Below are 15,000 nucleotides of genomic sequence, written 5' to 3'. Positions count from 1 at the left end.
CCTATGGCAGACGTTTTCACGATCAACTTTTGAATATGTATAGGATGTTTAAATTAACCTTAAGCCGGATTTTACTCAATTCAGAGAACCCCCTTCTTTCCCCTCCCCTCGTGAGTATTGCACAGCCCCTAGCCTGCGTACCAGGCGGTTTGGCGAATTATACACGCTTCTTTCCACCGGGGTTGACCTTTGAGTGATCGTTTTCAATATCACCGTGCGAAAACCTGGACCGAAGTGAAACAAGAACGCGAGGTGAGAAACTGCCTGCGATCAACCCCTCAGCATTTTCGAAACCCCCTTTTGCCCACGGACGGAGAAATATTGTTCCTGATCGGCTGATAAAGTGTCAGAAAAATCCGCCTTCAGTCAAATTTTATTACTCTTGGAAAGCGCCGACAAAGTGGTTTCAAAAAACTTGGAAACTTCTTGCGGTAGCCTGGATTTTCTGAGGTCCTTCCCAAGGGATTTGGCAAAAGCTTCATATTTCAGTTATTTCTTACCGGCGAAATGTGCTCTGCATTAGTAATGACACCTTAAGTGACGAGATTATAATTATTAAAGAAGCTGAAGGATGAGAGCTCACGGCAACTTCTCGTTGGCGGCTGCAAGATGTATCGGCAGGAGATATACTGCGTGAACAAAGCATTTCTCAACGTGCTGAAACTTCCACAAAAAATAGGTCGGCAATGCGTTAACATTACAGTCCATGTAATACATGTTGTCTTGTTGTAGTGATAAATGTCGAGTAAAGATTCCCTAGTATCCCAAGCTGCAGACAAGAAAACGGTTAGGATGACCGGTGAATAACGGTAACAGTTTTTCCAAAATCAGAAAACCAGCCCAACGAGATGGCGCTTACCACTTGCAATAATTATTGTTTCGGCTGATGAGAGACTGTAAACTGGAAAATTTACCAATTAAATGGAAAGGAAATTTCCACTGTTCCGTTCGGAATGGAAAAAGAGGACTACCTCTGTAGGTAAACTATAATTTCTGAATGGATTTTCCTGAAAATTATGGTGCTTACCATTTAACAAAGAAATCCGGAAATTTCGGTTGAAAGTGAAATAGACTACCTCCAGAGGTAGTCCTCTTTTTTCGTCCGGAACGGAACGGCGGAAATTTCCTTACCATTTTCTAAACTTCCCAGTTTCCAGTCTCTCATCAGCCGACAACAATTACGGGAAATCGAATTGCAAATGGTAAGTGCCATCTCGTTCGGCTGGTTTGCTGATTTTGGAAAAACCATCGGTCGTCCCAACCGGTTTACTTTGACAAATGGTAAGCTCCTCGGGCCACAAATAAACTACATGCCCGGAAAAAGTCATGTGATTATCAATATTATCAATACATGTTAAAATAAAATCTCTAAACGTCAAACGTTCACTGCAGGGCTACAAAGTGAGCAAGTGCAAACTCATCCACAAAAATTCGCGCCAACTCCTCAGGTATCCTCAGGATCTCATTGGCCGAGCAAAGTTGTTTGACATCTCTGCAGCCAATCAGTATCGGGGCGGCAAATGTATTTTCAGCCCGCACATTTCCCGTTTGGCCCGCTAAGCAGCGTGTTTTACAGAGGGCAGTTTGTCATTTGGCCGCGCGTATTGATAATAATTCCTTGTATTCTTCAGAACCTCTCAAAGGGTTTGATGCTCCGGATCCATCTGTACGAAGATAACCGCTTTAAGAACTAAAGAATCATAAACTAGCCCTTCAGAAAAAAAGGATAAACGGTTCCCCAGTCGTTGATCTTTTGTTTCTTCAAATGCCACTAGCATCATGTCATAGGTCTAAAATACGTCTTATCGTCCATTAGATTGCACTGATACACTCAACGGGTTACAATAAACATGCATTAAACGAGTTTTGAGACTCGATTAGCCCTTGACAACACCTTTATCGCGGAATTAACAAACTCCTAATGAATGAAAGCTGGCTTTCAGGCAACAGCAATTAACGACAGCTGAAAGAACAAATGCTTAAGTCCCAATAGTTCGCCAAAAACTAATACTTCAGAAGTGTAAGTCACGGGCAACTGAACCTTGAGGTCAGACAACTCCTAGTACTCGCTTAGATCTAATAGAAGATTAAATTTGTCACCTCTACCATACATAAAATTAGGGAAACCATTGTAGATTATTCCTGCTCCTGACCGAGCATGAAGGGTGGTAAAGGAGGCCCCTTCTGGTCGATATAGGAGGCCTTGGAACCAAACAATTCTTCAAGCTTTAGCCCAAACCAACCGCAGCGGAAGCACCTGTTGGCGTTATTTCCAGCAAATTGTGAATGGACGAGTGAACGGACAAACAAAAGAAAAATCAAAGGGGGGGGGGGGGGGGAAAGGGGGTGAAACTAGCTGAGAATGAGAGAACAACCGGAACCTGCTATCTGCTAAAATAGAATGATAACGTAATTGGTGTATCCCTGGAAACTGCTAAAACGCTTTTAAAAATACCTGATTGCAAACCACAAAACTCTTCAAATTAGAGGAATACAAACGCATACCAATAGAAAATACATTTTTGTGATTATTTGGGCATAGTCTTATTCAAGCCGTGAGTAATTGAATTTGCACAAGTAGTACATTTGGATGAAGAGGCGTTTCCTTGTCCCCTTTACAGGGCTGTTAACAGAAAAAAAAAATAAGAAAATAATTAAAATTGTGCGGGATTTCGGAGGCAAGTTCTGCGGGAACGAACGTAAATTGTGTAGTGAAATATGCGAGATTTTGCTATAATTTTCTGTAAACAAAATAGGCTTGACCGATGCCGCGCAGTCGAAACGTTGTTGGTTTTTTTTAACGTATTCTTTCATTCTTATTTGTCTCAAAACACCTTACGAATACACTCATGCCAATGGTTATGGTGTGAACGTTTATTTGTTTGTGGTTATCTAACATCAATTGTTTTATAGCTTTTTACGTTTGCAACGTTGTGAAATTCCTTCAGTAGGAATTGACATACATCGTGATTTAGATAGCTTATTTTCCTAGTAAAAGTTGAAGTTAAGAACCCAAACAACTTGCCTAAAATTAAAGAACTTTTAGTGTTTTGAGCGACATTGCAGAAACGGCGAACACCACGTACAACCGAGCTAATCCCCAGGACCACGCAGAGCTACAAAGAACGCCTTGCATATTTTTTATCAATGTTCGGTAATAGCGAAAACAACCGTGTTTTCCGAAAGGAAATGACCTTAAAATCGCTTGAAAAGGTTCTAAAAATCTTAGCTAAAAACAGCAAAACGCGTAGTTCCAAAAACTCTAAAAACATCACTCAGTATTAAGAGGATTTTGTGGGTTTTTTGGAATTGTGCGTTATTGATGTGCGGGTTTTATCGAATTGTGCGGTACGCACTCGCGCACCCTGTCAGAAGCACTGCCTTTATTGATTTCAGCGCCGCACAATCCTGAAATTCGAACTTACTTCATTTTTTCTTGCTATATTCTCATTGTGATGTGTACACTTGTTCTTGTAATATTTTTCTTTTGAATGTTTTTGTCGCCCTTTTATCAATTTGGTTTTCAGTTTCTTCCACTGTTGTTCTCTCTTCGCAGCACTTCTTGACATAAGATTAACTGCTGTGCTGCGTTGAACTTCTGTGCTGCTAATAAATTCGATTTTTCCTTCTTCGCCTTCAATGTGACAAGTTCTTTTCTTTAATTAAACTGCAAACTTTTACCTGATTCATTAGACCCTGAGTCGATCAGTGGATTCCTTGATTCACTGCGAATAAGTTTAACGTTGTGTTTGTGGCAAAGTCAGTTATTGCTTAACTCTCAAATCAATCCTTTCCATTTTCAGATTGCCACTTTATCGGAAATCCTACCATCCATGCCATAATAGAAGTTCTAACCAAATGAGCTATGAAGCCACTGATGTTAGGAGCTGATCATTTGTGGTTAAAAAACAAATTTTGTTAATGTGTTAAAACTGTTCATCGTTCAACAGCGTTTAAAATCGAACGGTTGTAAAAGTCGGGGACATGGCTGTGGTATGACAGTAGGCGGGTAGGAAAAGTAAAAGATTTCAATATTAGCGGTTGAGACAACAATAAAGAGAACAAACACACGAACATGAATATATCAGATTAATTAAAATGACATTGAGTACATATATTTCAAAATAGGTAGAATAAAACAAATGTATGATTGATTTAAACTGAAAAATTTTAAATTAATTTAATATTAAATTTTTTACTAAATATTTCAACTAAAGTATGCACGGCAACATAAGTATTCTCTTTTATCAAAGTATCCAGTAGCCGATTCTGTGGAATATCCTTAAATTTACATTTAGGTAAAGCACGATCACTGAGGGGAATCCTAGTCCAAATCTTTGCACCAATACTTGAAAAAGAGTTTTTCAAATGGTCCGTTCTCGAATGCGGAAAATCGTGTCTTATAATAATGTATTTTTAAAGAAAAGTAAATAGGTTGGAAACATTTGGAGGCGCTATAACAATTTATTGAATACACCTTGCATAACAAGGCACATTGTTTTAAAATAAAGAACATTAAGAGGAAGAACATTTGATAATTTGAACAAAGGTACAGCGTGGAATCTAAAGGGTTTGCAATAAATCAAACAAAGGGCACGTTTTTGCAGAATCAAAATTCTTTCCAAATTTGTCGGAGCAGCCTGGCCCCAGACGCCTCTACCATGGACAAGTAAGGTTGTATAAGTCGTATAAGAGATCGATACCTGTAATAAAGTGGTAAAAGGGACAAAGTGCCTTCAGGCCGGAGGCCGGACGTTTCGTCCGGTGGTTTCTGATTCCATGTCCGGTTCTTTGATGCCAATATTTTTTATTATAATTTTTTTTTTGCTTACTTTTTAAAGAGAATTTGAGTGAACTCCAGCCTTGACTGGGAAACTGATGCTTGGGTTCCAAAAACAATGGAAACAGCATTTTTGAGTGTTTTGTTTTGAAACATTTCCGGGGGGTGGGGATTTTTTAACGTCAAGAGATAACTTGTTGCCATAAGCAGTTGCCGATATTCCCTAACTCCTCATTTACTACTGTTTCAAGTGATCTCAAATTCTTATCAGCATAAAGTAGGTTACAAGAAGAGTTTTAGATAGCATTTATGTACAAGAAGAACAATAATGGTCCTAAAACTGATCCTTGGGAAAGACCACACCGACAGCGCTCTTTCTTAGAAACCAACCTAAGTAGTTTGATATCGATCGTTTAGGTAAGAGGAAAACCAATCATTAAGGACTTCTCTAATTCGATGATTTTCAATTTTCTGCCATAAGATTGAGTGATTGACTGAGTCAAACGCTCTCTTTCCGCAGGAAAAAAGCTTTTTGTCAATACTGAGCTGAATTCTGTTAATAAGAGTATGTTGAGTGAGTATTTTTCCCAGAAGCCATACTGACAATGGTGGAATAAATTGTGTGTATATAGGAACGATTTTAAGCGATCGTGCATTAGGTTCTCAAAGAAACGTTGAAATTAGCCTTAAGTTATTTGGGTCTAATTTATCCTCATTCTTGTAAATTGGTAAAACTTTAGCAAGTTTTAACTTTGAACGGTAAATGCCACTCTCGATTGACGTATTCATGATTGGGGCCAAGGCTTTAGAAAGAAGCTGACTAACAGATTTCAAAATTTGACAGTCCGTATAATCACGATTGTTTATTTAGAGGAATAGACTTTATTCACCTGGCAAAACTGGATTGAAAGCAAAAGATTCCATGAGCAATAGTCTAACAGGGTAAATATTGTAAAAATTATATGGAATATGGAAATTTGGATGCTAATGTATGGCCAGTGGAAGCAATTGCTTACTGAGAACATCTGGAATTTCAATTGGATCACACGTAGTAATAATTATTATTATTCAGACGCTTTAAACTGGTAATTATTTCATCAGACTTCTTATTTTTTTCAATTTATAAGAAATTTTATACCGTCCCAATGTTATTAATGTCTAGTTCGAAATAGCAGAAATAGATGTGATATTAATTTCTTTTTCTAAGACGGGAAAGTAGTAGCACTTTACTTCTTAATTTTTTTTTTATCTTTCCCCGTCGCCCGAATAAAAAGCTAAATTTAATTTTTATAGCTTTGTCAAGCCCTTTTGTGATCCAAGAATTTGCCAGCTGCTTACTTCTACGATCTTATAAATTTCGAAGTGGTGCATGCTAATTAAGGACGGTGCCTACTAATTCAAAGGTATTTTTGCATTCGAGGGACTGTCAACTTACGTTTGCACGGTAATTTTTTTTTTTATTGTTACTGTTGATGATCAAGACCCCGTTTCTTGCTGACGGTTTTCGCTTTTGTTGGAGAGATCTGAGCATTTTCGCTCTTTTTCATATACATTTAGCCATCCTTTAGAGATTAGCACCCACCCCCACCCCACCAATGTGCCCGGGTTTGATTACCAGACTCGTCATCATATGTGGGTTGAGTTTGTCGGTTCTCTACTCTGCTCCGAGAGGTTCTTCTCTGGGTACTTCGGTTTTCTCCTTTCCTCAGAAACCATCATTTGATTTGATTTGCGCTGAATTGTTGATTTCAGTTTACATTTCCCCCAATTAGTGCTCGAGTGCTAGAGGACTTGACACTTAAATAAAGTTCCGTTCCTTTCATAAAAGTCGCCACTATGATCCTCGCAGTTATGAACGCAATCACTAGAGAAGCCTGAAAAATTCAGGACTTCAACGAGGTTTGAACCCATGACCTAACCACGACCTTCAGGTTAAATCCCCCCTAGTCTACCGACTGAGCTACGAGGTCAGAAGGGGCAGGTTGTAGGAATTTAAGTGCTACACGGGAAACGTTTGAAAAAACGTAACACGTCCTTGTACTTGTACATATTTATTGCCGTGACATTCATGTACTTATTAATTTTAAGAGAAACACGACACTCCTGAGTTTTACAGACATGTTTCGGCAGTTGCCTCTGCCATCTTCAGTGTGAAATGAACAATAAATTACAGTGAAATATAAATACTAGAGAAATTACAATAATAATAATGACAGTAATTAAGACTACGACAATAGTAATTCAAAATTAAACATAAAGTTTCAAATTATCGTGTTTGACCTGTGCGTTAAGTTTTGGTTTGTCCCAAAATATGTGCAACGCCTCTTTGATTTTAACAGCAAACCGCGAAGATGCCTGATCAATGATGGCAAAATTGTCACGGGAGCATGCAGAGCGACACGCTAAGGAGCTCTCCAGATGCTTGAAAATGTGTGAGGTCCTGTCCGTTTCGAAATGTTCCCTTACATGTGTGTTGAAATGTCGGGTGGTTTAACCGACATAGCAAGCTGCACAGCCTGCACACGAAAATTTATAAACAACACATGATCGGAGTCCATTGGGGACAGGGTCTTTCACCGCCTCTCCAGCGTCTGTATAATCCTTTTCTACTGTTACGTCCTCATTGGGTGGTTTGTTGTTTTCTCTCTCATTTTCTAATTCTGTCTGCTCCCCTACTTTCACTGCTTTCATCTTTGGCAATAATTACCTCTGTCTGGTACTTCGTCGTTTGCGTAAATATCATGACATTCCGTGTTAGGTTCTTTACAAAAAACTACATCATATATAGGGAGTTTTCCAAATGGTTGTGTGCAGTGAGATGTTTTTCTTCTTTGTTGCAGCCTTATGCACAACCTCACACCACTTGGTTGAGGGCCTTTTTGTTAAAGAACATTTGTTATGTTTATTTTGATCTTGCCGTTATTTCGTTCTACGTGACCTTGAGTAAGTGTCTTTCCGGGTGCACGTACAACGTGCACAAATTTTATGTTGTGCTTATTACAGAGATTTCTCATGTTTTGTTCTTGAATTCCCCTCCGTTGTCTGAATGCAGCGTTTTTGGAAATCCAAACATGTAAATAAAAACAGCTTCTCTCACTCAATGACCACTTGAATACTGTGTTTTCCTGTGAGAGGAATCATCCAGGAATACTTGGTAAAGTGATCGGAAACATGAAGTAACCATGTGTAAAGTTGTTCTTGACAATGACATGGCAAGCTTCTGAAATCCAGTAAGTCGATTTCTACGTGATTCATGAAACCATCTGCCTGGATTGAATGATTGATTGGTTTATTTTGGTGGTCTGCTAAACTTTTCTGTTGTTGGTGGAAGCTGCACATTTTAACAAACAAGTGAACAACTTCTGTGTTATGGCTGAATAACGGCTTCTGATCTAATCCTATATGTATTGTCTATTCCTCGGTATGTTTTGGCGGAATGTAAATTCGCAAGGATTTCAAATATTCTTGTCTTTGGGACCACGCACCTGTTTTGTTCGTTGAGTATTTTCTCGCCACTATTTCCGTCATTTTCCATTTCTTCTCCATAATCCGGCACTTGTCTTTCTGGTCGATACAAAAAAAGTTATTTCCACCTTCAATGTTAAATTCTTTCAGCCATTTATATGCCTTATCGCAAAAGGAGTTCCCGATGAATATTTCTACAGGGACTGGACTTAGCTTTAGAGTTTGATTTCAGTTCTTCTAGCTCTCCATAAAACGCTTCCGAATCAGTACGTGGATACGCCATGATTTCGTGTGAGACCATGAAAATTCTTTTTGGACTGAGGAGAGTCTGGGCCTCCTGGAAATAGTTAAAAGTATTAGCTAAGACATGTAGTGGTTAATCTGCACCCAAATGCAATGTCGTGAAGTGGTAAACGCAAAGGACTCTCAATCGAGTGGGTACAGGTTCAGGCCTCGTTAAGTGTAGAAAGTACGATTACTTGTGATAACATTGCCTTCCAGAACTAATAGAGAGAGGTGCAAAAACAGTGATACTTAAGTGAAATGTAAGAGGGATGTTTGTGGGAGGAAGGATGCAACGAGGGTGAGAGGGAGGGGTAGGAGGAAAGGAAGGTTGTGGGGTCTGTTGGGGTCAAATTCCCGACCTTTTTTCTGCTTTGTTTTCAACCTCCCCTCCTAAAACATACCACGCCCCTTTTTTAACCGCACCCATAGAAGGAAATCCCTTTTCAGACAGTTGGTTAGAAAAAGGATTTAACCTAGGTCGAATACATATTCAATCTAGGTAAAATACGGATCACCAACTTAGCCTAGGTAACAACGGATTCAACCTAAGAACGGATTTTACTTGCACCAAAGCCACTGATGTTGGGAGCTGATCATTTGTGGTTAAATAATTTTATCAAATGTTCAGCGTTTAACAGAAGTTAACTTCATCGTTTTGAAGTTAAAAAAAAAGTCTAAAAAATTGTACGAAATTGCGAATAAAAATCGTTAAAACTTACCACAACAATTTAAATTCTTCCCTCTTTTGGCAACATGTCATTGTGGGCTAGGAGGAAGACCTGCATCACCTCAAGTGAACCATCTGGAACAGGAAGGACAGCGGCGACAACGTTTGTATTTACAGGCCACCAATCAAACCAGCTAAATGTTTTCCTCTCTCATCAAAACCTTCGGCGACGAAAAAATGTTATCGATTTTGACGAAAGAAAAGGCGACTTTGGTTCACGTTTAATGTTCCCAACCCATGAGAAATGACAAGGACAGGAATGTGGGGTAAAGGGGTTGGGAATGAAGAACTCCCCTTCACAGGCCACAATATTAAACAGTTTCTACTCTAAATGAGAAACAACACTCTCTACAAGGGAACCTCCACAGGGCTGCAGTCACAATTCCCTTGACAGATCTCAACACCCCCAGAGCTGCAACCACAATACACTTCCAGGTCCCTATATTCAGGGGGTTATACAACACTTCCCTCTCCAGGAGTCACTAGTCCTGAGAGGGTTTAAAACTTTAGAGATTTGAATATTCTTTTGTAATGGCAACCACAAAAGCGGGGAAAATAGTGATTCTAATTGGTTAAGTGAGCTCTGTCTGGGAGCACTTCATCCCACAAACACACAACCTGTATTCGCCATACACGAACGAGTTATGCACCATCAATGAATTTAATAAGACCCCACTAATCCTCCTAGGTGTAAAAAGTCCAGCCAAATAACCACACCTTAAAATTAACTAATCCCCAACAATAATGGACGACTAACCCCAAAGAGGAGAGAATGTCGGCACCGTATGTATCGCTTGTGACAGTGTGAAGACCAACGCCTCAGAAGTTCAATGAGCTAGGAGGCAGGCCAACCGAGGCAGCAGTAGTAACCACCCCAATCCTATAAAGTTGGCCAGCGTACCATCAAAACCACTCATAGACAAAAGGTGCCAAGCTAGTTTCCGAGGTGAGAGCTACCTTTGCAACTGGTGTCCCAGATTGATAGAGAAAGAGGGAACTGCCGGGTACATTTGCATGACTTTGACAGGACAAAGGCTCTTTTTTCTTCGATTTATAGGTAAATTTATACCGTCCCAATGTTATTAATTTAGTTCGAAATAGCAGAAACAGGTATGATAATGATTTCTCTTACTAATACGAGGAAGTAGCAGCACTTCCATAAAATTTGTATCTTTTTCTTTCGACGGAATAAAAAAGCTCATTCTTAACTTTTATAGCTTTGGGAAGCCCTTTTGTGATCCAAGGTATTGGCAGCTGCTTACTTCTACGCTCTCATAAAGTTCAAAGTAGTGCATGCTTATTAAAACATGGTATATTTAATCAAGTAAAGCTATGATCCTTTCAGATCTGAACGCAATTTTTGCCTCGCAAAGTGTCCTTTGGCTCTTCCTCCAAACTACAATATCACTTGTGTCTGGGAAAACAGAAAACTAACGACAAACAGAGTCCGGCCTTCAACTCCGCACCTCAACTAAGATGAGAGAGGAAATAGATCATTTTAAAATGCTGCATTTATCCTAACGAGGCAAATTAAAACAATGCTTTTTTCAATCACAAGCAGTGGTAATGTAAAGCAACATTAATTTTAAAAAATATTCTTGACCCTGAATGTTTCCTTTTGAGGAAGTCATTTTTTTTCTTCTATTCGATTGTAAACAAAACATAATCTTGTTTCGCGCTCCAAAAATATTATAGTCTCCTGATTTTCCAATCTCATCGAAAATTGAATGTGCCATTAATGCGCAATAGCACCGTTCTTAACGGGAAACTTCGTGTTGGATATCAAAATTTGGCGTGGATAAAATTACCTGCAATTCTGGACATGAACATGTCTTCCCCATTTTAACAAAAAACATTTTTTTATAAGATGACAAAGAGGCTCAGAGGAAAGTTGGCCAACATATGGTTCGATTTAGCAATTTCAAAAAATCGATTCGGTTTGTCTTTTATTTGCGGCCTCGCCAATTAATTTAACGACAAAATAGGAAAACAAAAAATCATGGCTGTCGTAATATCCACAAATCAAAAGCACTTTAACTCAATAGAAAAAAGAGGATTGTCATTATCTACACCAAAAATGATTCGTCAGTGACAATGAACTAAAAAAAATTCATTGTGCGGAAACGTTAGCCAGTCCCATGGCAGCGAAAGCAAAATATCATTTAAAAAGATGTTAAAAACAACCCGTTCGCAGAAGCGGTTTTTATTTATTTAGCAATCAGTTACAAATGCTGTTGCATAATACCGTTGATTAGCAGTTAGTTAGGTAGACCTGATTTTGATTAGCAGTAAGTTAGGTAGACCTGATTTGCGCATGGTCCGCCGTTACAGTCAGATCCACATGCTGCAGATCTGCCGTACTTGTCAAAGGTCTGATACGCTGTAGCACTGGCTGCGCACCATCATCCATCCTGAACTGCAAACATCTTGTATCCTTTTCGCATTGCAGCCACGGCACACTTTGCGATGGGGTTCTTTCGGGTACCATGCGATCCATCCATCTTACGTTAGGATAAGTTTTTAACCGTGGTCTATGTTGGAGGATCATTACGAAGACAGCTTAACGCCAACCATTCAATAAAACAACGGTTAACAGGAAAGACGCAATGAAAGCAATAGATGATCATTGAGTCTTTCCGAGACTTGCACGTTATTCGTTGTTAACCGTTGAAATGACTACATTTCTTCTGTTAATCGTGCCAGCTGCCTTAAGGTGATTCCCTAGTATTGCACTGCGCATCCTGTTCTGCGCATAACACAGTGTAGGCTACGTTCATATTCAGGCATGGCTAAGAGGCTTTATGGTCAAATTTCACGGCTCAGTTCTGTTTTCTTTGTCTCACCAGTCTCAACGGATATTTCTAAACAAAACAATGTTCAAATTTAACCATAAAGACTCGTAGCCATGTGTGAATATTGATATATCGAACGTGGCCATAAACATTTCAAAATGGTGACCTTTCGTGCAGGAAAGCTCGCTAAAAAGAAGAAAGGCCGTTTTCAGAGCACAGCAGTAAAGAGCAAAACTGGAAACTATTTTAGATTCTTGCAAAAAAAAGAGTCGAGTGATAGCCTCGATGATGCTAAAGTGTTATTTCAATCCGAGAGTGAAAGTGAAACCGCGCTTTCGAGGAGATGTGTTGTTCCAGGGGTCGACCGTGGTTTGCTTTCTGTTTTCTCCTAAACGAGGTTGGTAACCTATCTTTTCTTGGCATAATTTTATTCTCTTACTCCTCCTCTTTATGCTGTAAAAAAAAAAAATTAAAAATTAACGTCCGAAAAAAAAAGTTACAGGGAAAAAAAGTATTTGTAGCCATCACTTGTGAACACAGAATTGTGTCCTCGAGATCACACACTTGAGGAATATTTGTGGTCAGTGCCTTTTAAGACGTGTGCCTGTGCCATAAAACAAACATTAAATTATTCCTTTTGAACAATACAATACACCTATTTTGTTATTTCAAGAATTACGTCAAAGCTGTAAGTAAGTTGAGCAAGTCATATCTCGCAGACGAGCTCGGTGACCTATTTTTTGAAGTGTACATTTCGAGTCACCACAATGTAGGGAACAATTGAGAGAAGTCTAAAGAAAATCTTACGACAACTTCTATTACTAAGGAATCACCTTAAATCATCGTTATGGGTTCATTCTGTTCTAAAATTTCAAACCATGAAGGTGATTCCACCAAAAATTGAGACAATTATGTTCTTTATTGTATCAACTGTCAATGATGAAATGATATATGAAATGGATCATATATGAACTGTGGATATGAAATCAAGTGAAGCTATGATCCTCGCAGTTATGAACGCAGTTTTTGCAATTGCGTAGAGAAGCCTGATAAATTCAGGACTTCAACGGGGTTTGAACCCGTGACCTCGCGATACCGGTGCGACGCTCTAACCAACTGAGCTATGAAGCCATAAAGTTCTTTTAGATCTTATAACCACGCTTTAAAAAATTAATGTCTGTTTTCTTACCACTATAGTCGCATTGTAGTACACAATCCAAAGTAGTCCTTGATGGATTCATTGATTACTGTAGACACAAAATCACCGGATCAACCTGTAGCGCAACAACTGACAACAACGACTGCATACGAACTTATTGCAAAATCACTTATAGTCGTCGTGAAATCTTCCGATTGCACCATTAGTCGTAGCCGTTATGAAATCTCCGATAACGTAATGGTTTTAATTAATCTGGAACTTTCGTCGGGATATGTATGGTATGAACGATACGATAATAACACTATTAACAACTAACAGCTTTCTTTCTTAAAAATCACGATTAAATTTAATTGTTTTTTTACACGAGTAAAGGGGTAGCAAAGTAGTCACACAAGTACCATAATTCAAGAAATTACGTTATCTAGGGCTATCTTTAGTACGGTGGTTATTTCGCTACCAATGAAAGTTGCAACGTCGACACATCTCATGAATGACGTTATGGATTTTTATGTATTCAATACTCGTTTCAAATCAAGCGGTTCAATAACACAAAATGGTAATATATTTTGTATTAAGTGAAGAGTGGAATATTCATAAAATTTTAAGTACATTAACGTTTTAACAGCTTTTGGTGAATAAAAATCATAAATTTCGTGATTCGAAGTCCCTCTGACTATATGGCCAAGTGGAAGTTTGGGTCTGCTCACCGACAAAACTAAACAAGAAGATTTTTTAGATCTTATAACCGCGCTTTGAAAATTTATCTGTTTTCTTACCACTATAGTCGCAACGTAGTGCACATTCCAAAGTAGTCCGTGATGATTTATTTATCACTGTAGACACAAAATCACCTGATCAATCTGTAGCACAACAACGACTACACACGAACTTATTGCACCATCATTTATAGCGGTTGTGAGATCTCTGATTGCACCATCAGTCGTAGCCGTTGTGAGATTTGCGATGACGTAATGGTCTTAATTAATCTGGAACTTTCTTCGGGATATGTATGGGTATGAACGACACGATAATAACAGTATTCACAACTTACAGCTTTCTTTCTTAAAAGTCATGATTAAATTTAATTGTTTTTTCACACGTGTAAAGGGCTAGCAAAGTTGTCACACGAGTCACATAATTCAAAATTACATTATCCACGGCTGTCTTTAATGCGGTGGTTATTTCCCTACCACTGAAAGTTGCAACGTTGACACATTCTATAATGGATGACGTAATGGCTTTTTTTATGTATTCAATACTCGCTTCGAATCAAGCGCGTCAATAACACAAAAAGGCAATATATTTCGTTCTAAATAAAGAGTAGAATATTCATAGCATTTAAAGTACATTCAGTGTTTTAACAGCGTTTGGCGAACAAACATCGTAAGTTGCGTGATTCGAAGTCCCACTGACCATATGGCCGATTGGAAGTTTGCGTCTGGTCACCGAGAAAACGAAAAATAAACGCCGTGCAGACAACCAAGTTTCTCCCTCAATTGAAGGTTTATTCTTACTTTTCAATTTCTTCCAAGTGAAGTATTATCGTTCATTTTGGACACTGAAAGCTTGATAGGGATCATGGGAAATGAACATATTTCTTTTAAAAGCCAAACCCCAATGTCTGGACTCGCAGGACTCCAACCTGGGAACGTGTGATTAATAACCCCTTCACTTAACCACTAGACTACCACATCACTAACTCCGAAGTTGTCACCTTTTTATTAATGTTAATAATTTTTTTTTCCAAAAGTGCGGCTACAAACGTGTATTAACACCCGCTAAGAAGCAAGGT

The 15,000-nt window shown here is 38.8% G+C and overlaps 1 protein-coding gene across 1 annotated transcript in view; it reads left to right on the top strand.

The window, feature by feature from the left end:
* LOC138018364 (histamine H2 receptor-like) overlaps positions 1-840 on the top strand; it is a 46,272-nt gene extending 45,432 nt beyond the window's left edge. Inside the window, exon 6 of the mRNA XM_068864984.1 lies at positions 1-840. This exon is cut by the window's left edge and continues 424 nt beyond it. The gene's annotated coding sequence lies outside the window, so the exon portion shown is untranslated.
* The last annotated feature ends 14,160 nt before the right edge of the window (positions 841-15,000 follow it).

Source organism: Montipora capricornis, chromosome 10 (assembly GCF_036669925.1).
Source record: "Montipora capricornis isolate CH-2021 chromosome 10, ASM3666992v2, whole genome shotgun sequence".
Classification (NCBI taxonomy): Eukaryota; Metazoa; Cnidaria; class Anthozoa; order Scleractinia; family Acroporidae; genus Montipora; species Montipora capricornis.
The sequence above is the reverse complement of the archived record's forward strand: the minus strand, read 5'-3'. Positions and strand labels throughout refer to the sequence as shown.